This window comes from Haematobia irritans, chromosome 2, assembly GCF_050003625.1.
Source record: "Haematobia irritans isolate KBUSLIRL chromosome 2, ASM5000362v1, whole genome shotgun sequence".
Classification (NCBI taxonomy): Eukaryota; Metazoa; Arthropoda; class Insecta; order Diptera; family Muscidae; genus Haematobia; species Haematobia irritans.
Window position 1 is genome coordinate 156,300,228 of NC_134398.1, and position 10,017 is coordinate 156,310,244.

The window sequence follows — 10,017 nt, forward strand, 5'->3', positions numbered from 1 at the left end:
TAAAATTAACAAAAACTTTCCTTTCCTGGATTCACTGTTTCTTGAGTGTATGAAAAATGGTTTGTGCCTTAAGTCTTTCGTTTTTATTCCTACTAAATTTTGGAATTATTATGACATCGCAATAAATCTATTGTATACGTTTAGTTGGGATACACCGAATGTCATTCTTCACAGTGATGCAATGGTTAGCATGCCCACCTTGCATACACAGAAAAAATATCACCAAAATATTTCCAATTAAAAGTTTAATTGAAGTTAAAAATGTTATCAATTAATAAATTAATTGATACAATTAGCTTTTTAATCAAGATAGAAACATTTAGTTAATTAAGTAAATGATTGAAAATTTTAAAAATTTTAATTAAAAAATTAATTAATACAATTAACTTTTTAATCAAATTCAGAAGACTAATGCTATGGTCACACTGGGCAAATATTTGACAGAAATCAAAAAAGAATACGTCGCCACAGCCAAACCAGCAAACATTTTTAGCTCATATTGTATTCATAACATCATGGTAGGATTGTTTTCCAAAACCCGTATCCAGATATTGGGAAAATAGTTCTGGAAAAATGTTTGACACTCATTTTTGGTCAAATATTTTCCTAGCGTGCCAATAGCCTAAGTCAGTTAAAAAAAGTGATGAACATTTTTTTGTTTTATAATTAAAAATGTATTTCAAACAATCAGTTGTTATTCTAAATAAAAACTCTAAGCCAATTCAGAAAGTAATTGGAAATATTTACCTTTAAAAAAAAAACTTAATTGAGTTTTGCAATCAACATCAATTAAATTTTTAATTTAATCAATTAACAAATTAATTGCAATTTGCTAATGAAATCAATTATTTTTTTATTCAAGATTTTTCTCTATGCCCAATTATTGATACTATCATTTTCGTGATTGAAACCATTTCAATTAAAAAATTAATTGGATCAATTAATTTCGTGATTGAATCAGAAAAACATTTTTTTTTTTGTGTTCAAAGGATGATTTTAAATTTAATGAAAAATCTTAAAGTAATTGGAAATATTTACCTTAAAAAAACTTAATTGAGTTTTGCAATCAACATCAATAAAATTTTTAATTGAATCAATTAACAAATTAATTGCAATTTGGTAATGAAATCAATTATTTTTTTAATCAAGATTTTTTTCTATGCCCAATTATTGATACTATCATTTTCGTGATTCAAAACCATTTCAATTAAAAAATTAATTGGATCAATTAATTTCGTGATTGAGTCAGAAAAAATTATTTTTTTGTGTTCAAAGGATGATGGATTCAATTACAGTTTCGACAAAACACCAAACAGTTTTTCAGTGTGGTGGATTGTCCCCTCTCAATTATGCTGGTGGCATTTCTGAGTGTTTCAAAGCTTCTTTGCGTGGTTGAAATGCCGTTCTGACTCGGCTATAAAAAGGAGAGAAGTTCATCCCGGATTCTCACACATTGTGAACTAACAGTTTTTCGTTTCTTTCTTAAGTCTTTTGTTTTTTTTTTTCAACCCCAAATAAATGACATCCAATGAATAAAGCTTGTTTCTTATGTCAAAAAGATGGCACAAAAAAGAGATGGCACTGCGGTGCCGAGCAGAATCTCGATGTGCTCCACGTGCACTTCCAACTCTGTTTTCCCCCATACCATTGATCACATGAACATGTTGCAGAATTTCACTAGTCCATAATTCTCTCCCCGGCATCGTAAAGTTACACTCGACGCAAAGAGTATCCGGCCGTGAACTGCTGTTGAAGGAGGAGCATCTCCAATTATTATCTCCAATATATTCTAATGGTTCGTTTGGTTTGTTTCCTAAGTCTTTTGTTTGTTTTCTCTCAAATGAAATACGATACATAAAGTTTGTTTCTTAAGTCTTTAGTTAGTTTTTTTTTATCCCAAAGGAGATGGCACCGTATACATACGATTTGTTTCTTAGGTCTTTTTTTAAATCCCAAGATTCCAATAAATACGTGTTAATTCGGATATTTAATAATTTGAAAAAACATACACAGAAAAACAAGTAAACTGTGTTATAGGAAGAATAAACTAACTCGTACGAAAATTGAACTAAAGGAAAATTGAATGCCCTGTTGTAATTTTTAACTTCAGTTCAGTACATTACACCCTCTCATAGAAGAAAAAATTAACTAAAAGTAAAGAAAAAAATCATTGACTCCAAATCATGACCATTTTAACCATACAGTAGTTCATTCTTACTATTTTTGGGAATGGTAGGAAAATGTTCATTTGCTTTAGTTTAATTGTACTTATATGTACGGTAATCGAACTTTATATCAATGTTTAGTTTATAAAATATTTGACACATACTTAAAAAAAACGAAAATTTCATTGGGCTCTGGAAATTTTCGCAAAAAATAATAAATTTTTTTTATTTGCATTAAATCGTTGTACCTTTAATTTAAAAATGTTTCAGTTACTCCATCATATGCATATCACATTCGCTTGTATTTGCCTTAAAACTTACTAAAATATGTACAATCTACTAACTTCTATGAACTTGTGTTATATTCTGAAAGATATAGAAAATTTGTTAATTTCACATATAATGATTATTGACTAATTAAATTTTTAGATTCAAAATTAATAACTGAATTTATGTGGAATCATTCAATCGTACACAGATTTTGATTGATATAGGAGGATAAACATGAGAATATTAAAACGCAATGTTAATCTACTTTTTCCGATAAACAAAATCACAAAACTATAAACAATTATACTAATTTAGTAATATCTGATATTTTTACCATTCCCAATGAAAAGCCCCATATTAAATAGTTAGAAATTTAAGCAAATAAAAAACCTTCTCTCATTCCTTCCCATAAAACCACTATAACAATATAACATTTAAAATAGCAAAAACAACATAAAGTTATACATTAACAATATAAATAAACCAAATGCTCACCGTACAAATTGGCCTAAAATTGATCTACTATATATAGTTATACGAAAAAATATATACAAAACTAAAATAAGTTAATTTTAAAACAATTTAAATTTTATCTGTGAATATCAATGATATTGATGTATATGTTGTTTTCTTTTCTTTTTATTGTTGTAAATGAATGAGGTTCAAAACTCTCTTCCTCGCCCTCCATACACCCAATAATGTAAATGTATTTTGTTACTAATCCATACTATTGTATAATTGATGTAAATATGTTGCACTATATTTTCTTTATTTTAATTAAGTTTTTTCTATTATCTCAAATTTAAGTGTTTTTGTTACTGTCACTATTGACTACATGCAATTAGTTATAAATATAAATATATTTTTTAATTATAATTATTACTATTATATTAATCTTAATGGAAAAAAAGAAATTTTAAAATGAAATAAAAACATATTTTTCCTTGATGTACAAGAAAAACAAACAAGTGTTTCATTTCCATTGAAAATAATACCAGCATTTCTTCCAGATAATTTGACACAAGTAAGCTTTGTATAATCAAAACTATCATATGCCATGAATTTTTATACCCTCCACCATAGGATGGGGGTATATTAACTTTGTCATTCTAAGACCCCATAAAGTATATATATTCCGAGTCGTGGTGAAATTCTGAGTCGATCTAACCATGTCCGTCCGTCTGTTGAAATCACGCTAACAGGCTATCGACTTGAAACTTGGCACAAGTAGCTGTTATTGATGTAGGTCGGATGGTATTGTAAATGGGCCATATCCGTCCACTTTTACGTATAGTGGACCGATATGGCCCATATAAACCGATGCCCAGATTTGGCTTGCGGAGCCTCTAAGAGAAGCAAATTTTATCCGATCCGGCTGAAATTTGGTACATGGTGTTTGTATATGGTCTCTCACAACCGTGCAAAAATTGGTCCACATCGGTCCATAATTATATATAACATAAGCAAATTTCATCCGATCCTGCGGAAATTTGGTACATGGTGTAAGTATATGGTCTCTAACAACTATGCAAAAATTGGTCCACATCGGTTCATAATTATATATAGCCCCCATATAAACCGATCCCCAGATTTGGCTTGCGGAGCCTCTAAGAGAAGCAAATTTTATCCGATCCGGCTGAAATTTGGTACATGGTGTTTGTATATGGTCTCTCACAACATTTGTCCACATCGGTTCATAATTATATATAGCCCCCATATAAACCGATCCCCAGATTTGACATCCGGAGCCTCGTGGAAGAACAAAATTCATCCAATTCGGTTGAAATTTTGTACGTGGTGTTAGTATATTGTCTTTAACTACCGTGCAGGAATTGGTCCATATCGGTCCATAATTATATGTAGCCACCATATAAACCGATCCGCAGATTCAAGGCCGTATTCAGGGGGGGGATGAGGGGGATCAAACCCCCCAGAAATGAATGAATATTTTTATATAAAAAAATATATATATGTATTTTTAGCTGCATAAAAAAATCTTATCGAAGATGTTGAAGAAAAGCTGGAGGTTTTATTTTGAAAAACTCTTACCTATGAAACTTGCACAAATCATAGAATACTAGTTGAAAAGCCCGTCAAAAGACGGTCGAAAAAAACAAATTGTTTTTGTTCTCGCACCACAAATTTCATTTTTGCAATAAAGAGATATTTCCAAACGTGCATATTCTTTTAAAAATTTTGGTCACTTTGCCAGTTACTCAGGGATGGAAAATACAATTTTTAAGAAAGTACAAAAAAGGTATTTTTTGAGCGGAAAGGGGTACTTTTTACTAAATTTCAACAAAAATTTCACTGTAAGATTATTGTCAAGAGACTGAATTTTAAAGAAAATAAAATTTTGACAAAATTTTCTATATAAATAAAATTTTGCAAAAATTTTCTATAGAAATAAAATTTTGCAAAAATTTTCTATAGAAACAAAAATTTTGCAAAAAAATTCTATAGAAAAAAATTTTGCAAAATTTTTTCTATAGAAATACAATTTTGCAAAAATTTCCTATAGAAATAAAATTTTTACAAAATTTTCAATTGAAATAAAATTTTCACAAAATTTTCTATAAAAATAAAATTTTGCAAAAATCCTATATAGAAATAAAATTTTGACAACATTTTCTACCGAAATAAAAAGTCGATAATATAGAATCGCATTCTTTTTTCGACTAAAATACTCTTGAAGTTCAATAAAATCCTGTTTTTTACTATGTCTTTTACAAAATCGAGATTTTCTTCCCACATGAACATGTCTGTTTTGCCACATTTGTAAAAGACTATTAGCAAATAAGGTTGATAAAGACTTTCTCAAAATATTAAAATATTTTGTCAAAGCTATTGTACCATAAATCTGAGATCGACTCAAAAATGTCTACACAAAAGGTAACGGACGGACAGACGAACAGACGGACATGGTTATATCGACTCAGGGACCCACCCTGATCATTATTGCCAAAGACACCATGTGTCTATCTCGTCTCCTTCTGGGTGTTACAAACATATGCACTAACTTATAATACCCTGTTCCATAGTGTGGCGCAGGGTATAAATACGGGAAGCATTTAAATCTGAAGCAATTTTAAGGAAACTTCGCAAAAGTTTATTTATGATTTATCGCTCGATATATATGTATTAAAATTTTAGGAAAATTACAGTCATTTTTACAACTTTTCAACTAAGCAGTGGCGATTTTACAAGGGAAATGTTGGTATTTTGACCTTTTTTGTCGAAATCAGAAAAACATATATAAAAGAGCTATATCTAAATCTGATCCGATTTCAACCAAATTGAGCACGCATACCTACAATGCTAATTCTACTCCCTATGCAAAATTGCAACTAAATCGGAGTATAAAATTGGTCTCTGTGGTCATATGAGTGTAAATCGGGCGAAAGCTATATATGGGAGCTATATATAAATCTGAACCGATTTCAATCAAATTTGGCACGCAAAGCTACAATGCTAGTTCTGCTCCCTGTGCAAAATTTCAACCAAATTGGGCCAAAACTCTAGCTATTAGAACCATATTAGTCCATATCGGGCGAAAGATATATATGGGAGCTATATCTAAATATGAACCGATTTCAATTCAATTTTGCACACTTAACTGCACTACTAATTTTACTCCTAGTGCAAAATTTCAAACAGATTGGGCAAAAACTCTGGCTTCTAGGACCATATTAGTCCATATCGGACGAAAGATATATATGGGAGCTATATCTAAATCTGAATCGATATCAATCAAATTTGGCACGCATAGCTACAATGCTAATTCTGCTCCCTGTGCAAAATTTCAACCAAAGTGGGCCAAAACTCTGGCATTTAGGACCATATTAGTCCATATCGGGCGAAAGATATATATGGGAGCTATATCTAAATCTGAACCGATTTCAATCAAATTTTACACACTTGACTATACTACTAATTGTACTCCTAGAGCAAAATTTCAACAAATTTCGGCCGAAAATCTGGCTTCTGGGGCGATATAAGTCCATATCGGACGAAAGACATATATAGGAGCTATATCTACATCTGAACCGATTTCAATCACACTTGACTATACGACTAAGTGTTATGTTTGTACAAAATTTCAAGAAAATCGGTATAAAACTCTGGCTGCTGGGTCCATATTAGTGCATATCGGGCGAAAGATATATATGGGAGCTATATCTAAATCTGAACCGATTTCTTCCAAAATCAATAGGGATCTATTCTGACCCAAATTAGGAACATGTGCCAAATTTGAAGGCGATTGAACTTAAATTGCGACCTAGACTTTGATCACAAAAATGTGTTCACAGACAGACGGACGGACAGACGGACATGGTTATATCGACTCAGGGACCCACTCTGAGCATTATTGCCAAAGACACCATGTGTCTATCTCGTCTCCTTCTGGGTGTTACAAACATATGCACTAACTTATAATACCCTGTTCCACAGTGTGGCGCAGGGTATAAATATTGTATACATACCTATGCATAAATAAAATTTTCTACACATGAGATTATATGAATATTTTTTTTAAGTTGAACCCCCCCCCCCGAATTAAAATCCTGGCTACGGCCTTGCGCAGATTTAACCTCCGGAGCCTCTTAGAAGAGCAAAATTAATCTGATTCAGTTAAAATTTGGTACGTGGTGCTAATATATGGCTTCAAAGACCCATCCAAAAATTAGTCGAAATCGGTCCATAATTATATATAGCCCCCATATAAACCGATCCCCAGATTTAGTATATGGTCTCTAACAACCATGCAGGTATTGGTCCATATGAGTCCATAATTATATATATCCCCCATATAAACCGATCCCGAGACTTGACCTCCGGAGCCTCTTGGAGGAGCAAATTTCATCCGAGTCAGTTGAAATTTGGTACATTGTGCTAGTATATAGCCGTTAACAACCATGTTTAAGTATTACCACAACCCAAGTAATTCGATTGTGGATGACAGTCTTTCGTAGAATCTTATGTACCCTCCACCAGTAAGTTCGGCCTGCCGTATATACTTGTTTTAACTAACAGAGGCGATTATATTAATTCAAGTCTATTTCTATAGAAATAAAATTTTAACAAAATTTTCTATAGAAATAAAACTTTGACAAAATTTTCTATAAAATAAAATTTTGACAAAATTTTCTATAGAAATAAAATTTTGACAAAATTTTCTATAGAAATAAAATTTTGACAAAATTTTCTATAGAAATAAAATTTTGACAAAATTTTCTATCGAAAAAAAGTTTGACAAAATTGTCTATAGAAATAAACTCTTGACAAAATTTTCTATAGAAATAAAATTTTGACAAAATTTTCTATAGAAATAAAATTTTGACAAAATTTTCTATAGAAATAAAATTTTGACAAAATTTTCTATATAAATAAAAGTTTGACAAAAATTTCTATAGAAATAAAAATTTAACAAAATTTTCTATAGAAATAAAATTTTGACAAAATTTTCTATAGAAATAAAATTGTGACAAAATTTTCTATAGAAATAAAATTTTGACAAAATTTTCTATAGAAATAAAATTTTCACAAAATTTTCTATAGAAATAAAATTTCGACATAATTTTCTATAGAAATAAAAATTTTAACCAAATTTTCTAAAAAAATAAAATTTTGACAAAATTTTCTATGGAAATAAAATTTTGACAAAATTTTCTATGGAAATAAAAATTTGACAAAATTTTCTATATAAATAAAAATTTGAAAAAAATTTTCTATAGCAATAAAAAAATTTACAAAATTTTCTATAGAAATAAAAAAATAACAAAATTTTCTATAGAAATGAAATTTTGACAAAATTTTCTATAGAAATAAAATTTTGACAAAATTTTCTATAGAAATAAAATTTTGACAAAATTTTCTATAGAAATAAAATTTTGACAAAATTTTCTATAGAAATAAAATTTTGACAAAATTTTCTATAGAAATAAAATTTTAACAAAATTTTCTATAGAAATAAAATTTTGACAAAATTTTCTATAAAATAAAATTTTGACAAAATTTTCTATAGAAATAAAATTTTGACAAAATCTTCTATAGAAATAAAATTTTGACAAAATTTTTTATAGAAATAAAATTTTGACAAAATTTTCTATAGAAATAAAATGTTGACAAAATTGTTTATAGAAATAAAATTTTGACAAAATTTTCTATAGAAATAAAATTTTGACAAAATTTTCTGTAGAAATAAAAGTTTGACAAAATTTTTTATAGAAATAAAATTTTGACAAAATTTTCTATAGAAATAAAATTTTGGCAAAATTTTCTATAGAAATAAAATTTTGACAAAATTTTCTATAGAAATAAAATTTTGACAACATTTTCTACAGAAATAAAATGTTGACTTTTTTGGTATTGTTTGTACAAATTTCTTCAAATTTTGGTCGATTATTTTTGGCGTGAGTGCCAACCGTGATGTTGATACAAGTTGGTATACCAAAGCATAAAACAAAAAATGAATGAAATCACAAAAAACTGGTACAACAACCGGGGTCACCTGGATCGCGTCGATAAAACAGACCTCTTGTTCATAAAATCTGCGACTTTCCCAATTCCTTTTCATCCCGTTACGAGTTCCACTTTGTTCCTATCAAAGGAGAGGACTGCTGCATCAGGTGACATCTGTCGTACATTTTATGATACCTCGTGTCAGTCCCTGCATACAACAAGTGTCGATCGTTGATCGTTGTTTTAATAACAAGACTTTAATGCAGACGAATTTAATGGGACCCCTATTTATTAGATAACATTTGCAGATATTTAGGAATGAGTAGTGAGTGAGATTTGCACCTATTGTCCACTAGAGGCGCTGCTGTATATTTTATATCTAGATTACTTTTCTGACTGTTACATTATTTCACGATTACCTTTCTTTTATATTTAATTTCATATTTTGAAAGCATACATATATATTTATTGCATTGGACTAATTCGTTTTCCTGTTGGTCAAAATTTTATATGAATAAGCACGGTTTTATATTTTTTTATTTTTCTGAAGTTTAACCAGTGTACCCACCTTTATTAAAGAAAACCATTTTTTATGTTTTATTACTTTAAAAATTTATTGAAGGTTATATTGTGTTTTATATAAATATTTATGATGCAAACTACGATACATACACGCTCTTTTCAATATCGTTATTTCCATCATCATCATAATAATATTTATATGAATTATATTTGATCATTTATTATTCAATTTATTTTATTTTAGAAAAAACATCTATAGCTATAAATTAATCAAAATAAATGGAGGAAGCCAAACAATTTGTCTTTTTGTGGAAAATGGTTTCAACTCCATACGAAAATAACTAAATTCCATTGTAATTTTGTTTTTGATTACTTTATAGAGTTTACTTCGTGTTATTGTATTTATTAATCATTTTAATTGATTTTATATTAAAAAACATTATAATATATATTTTTGAGAGATTATAAATAATAGGAAAAAAGAGAAAAGGATTTGTTAATAAATTGCAATAGAAGACAGTAGAAAAAAACTGGCAACAAAACGTTTCGTGGCTTAAAAAAAGATAAAATAAAATGTAATACTCTGGCGCTAGTCCAA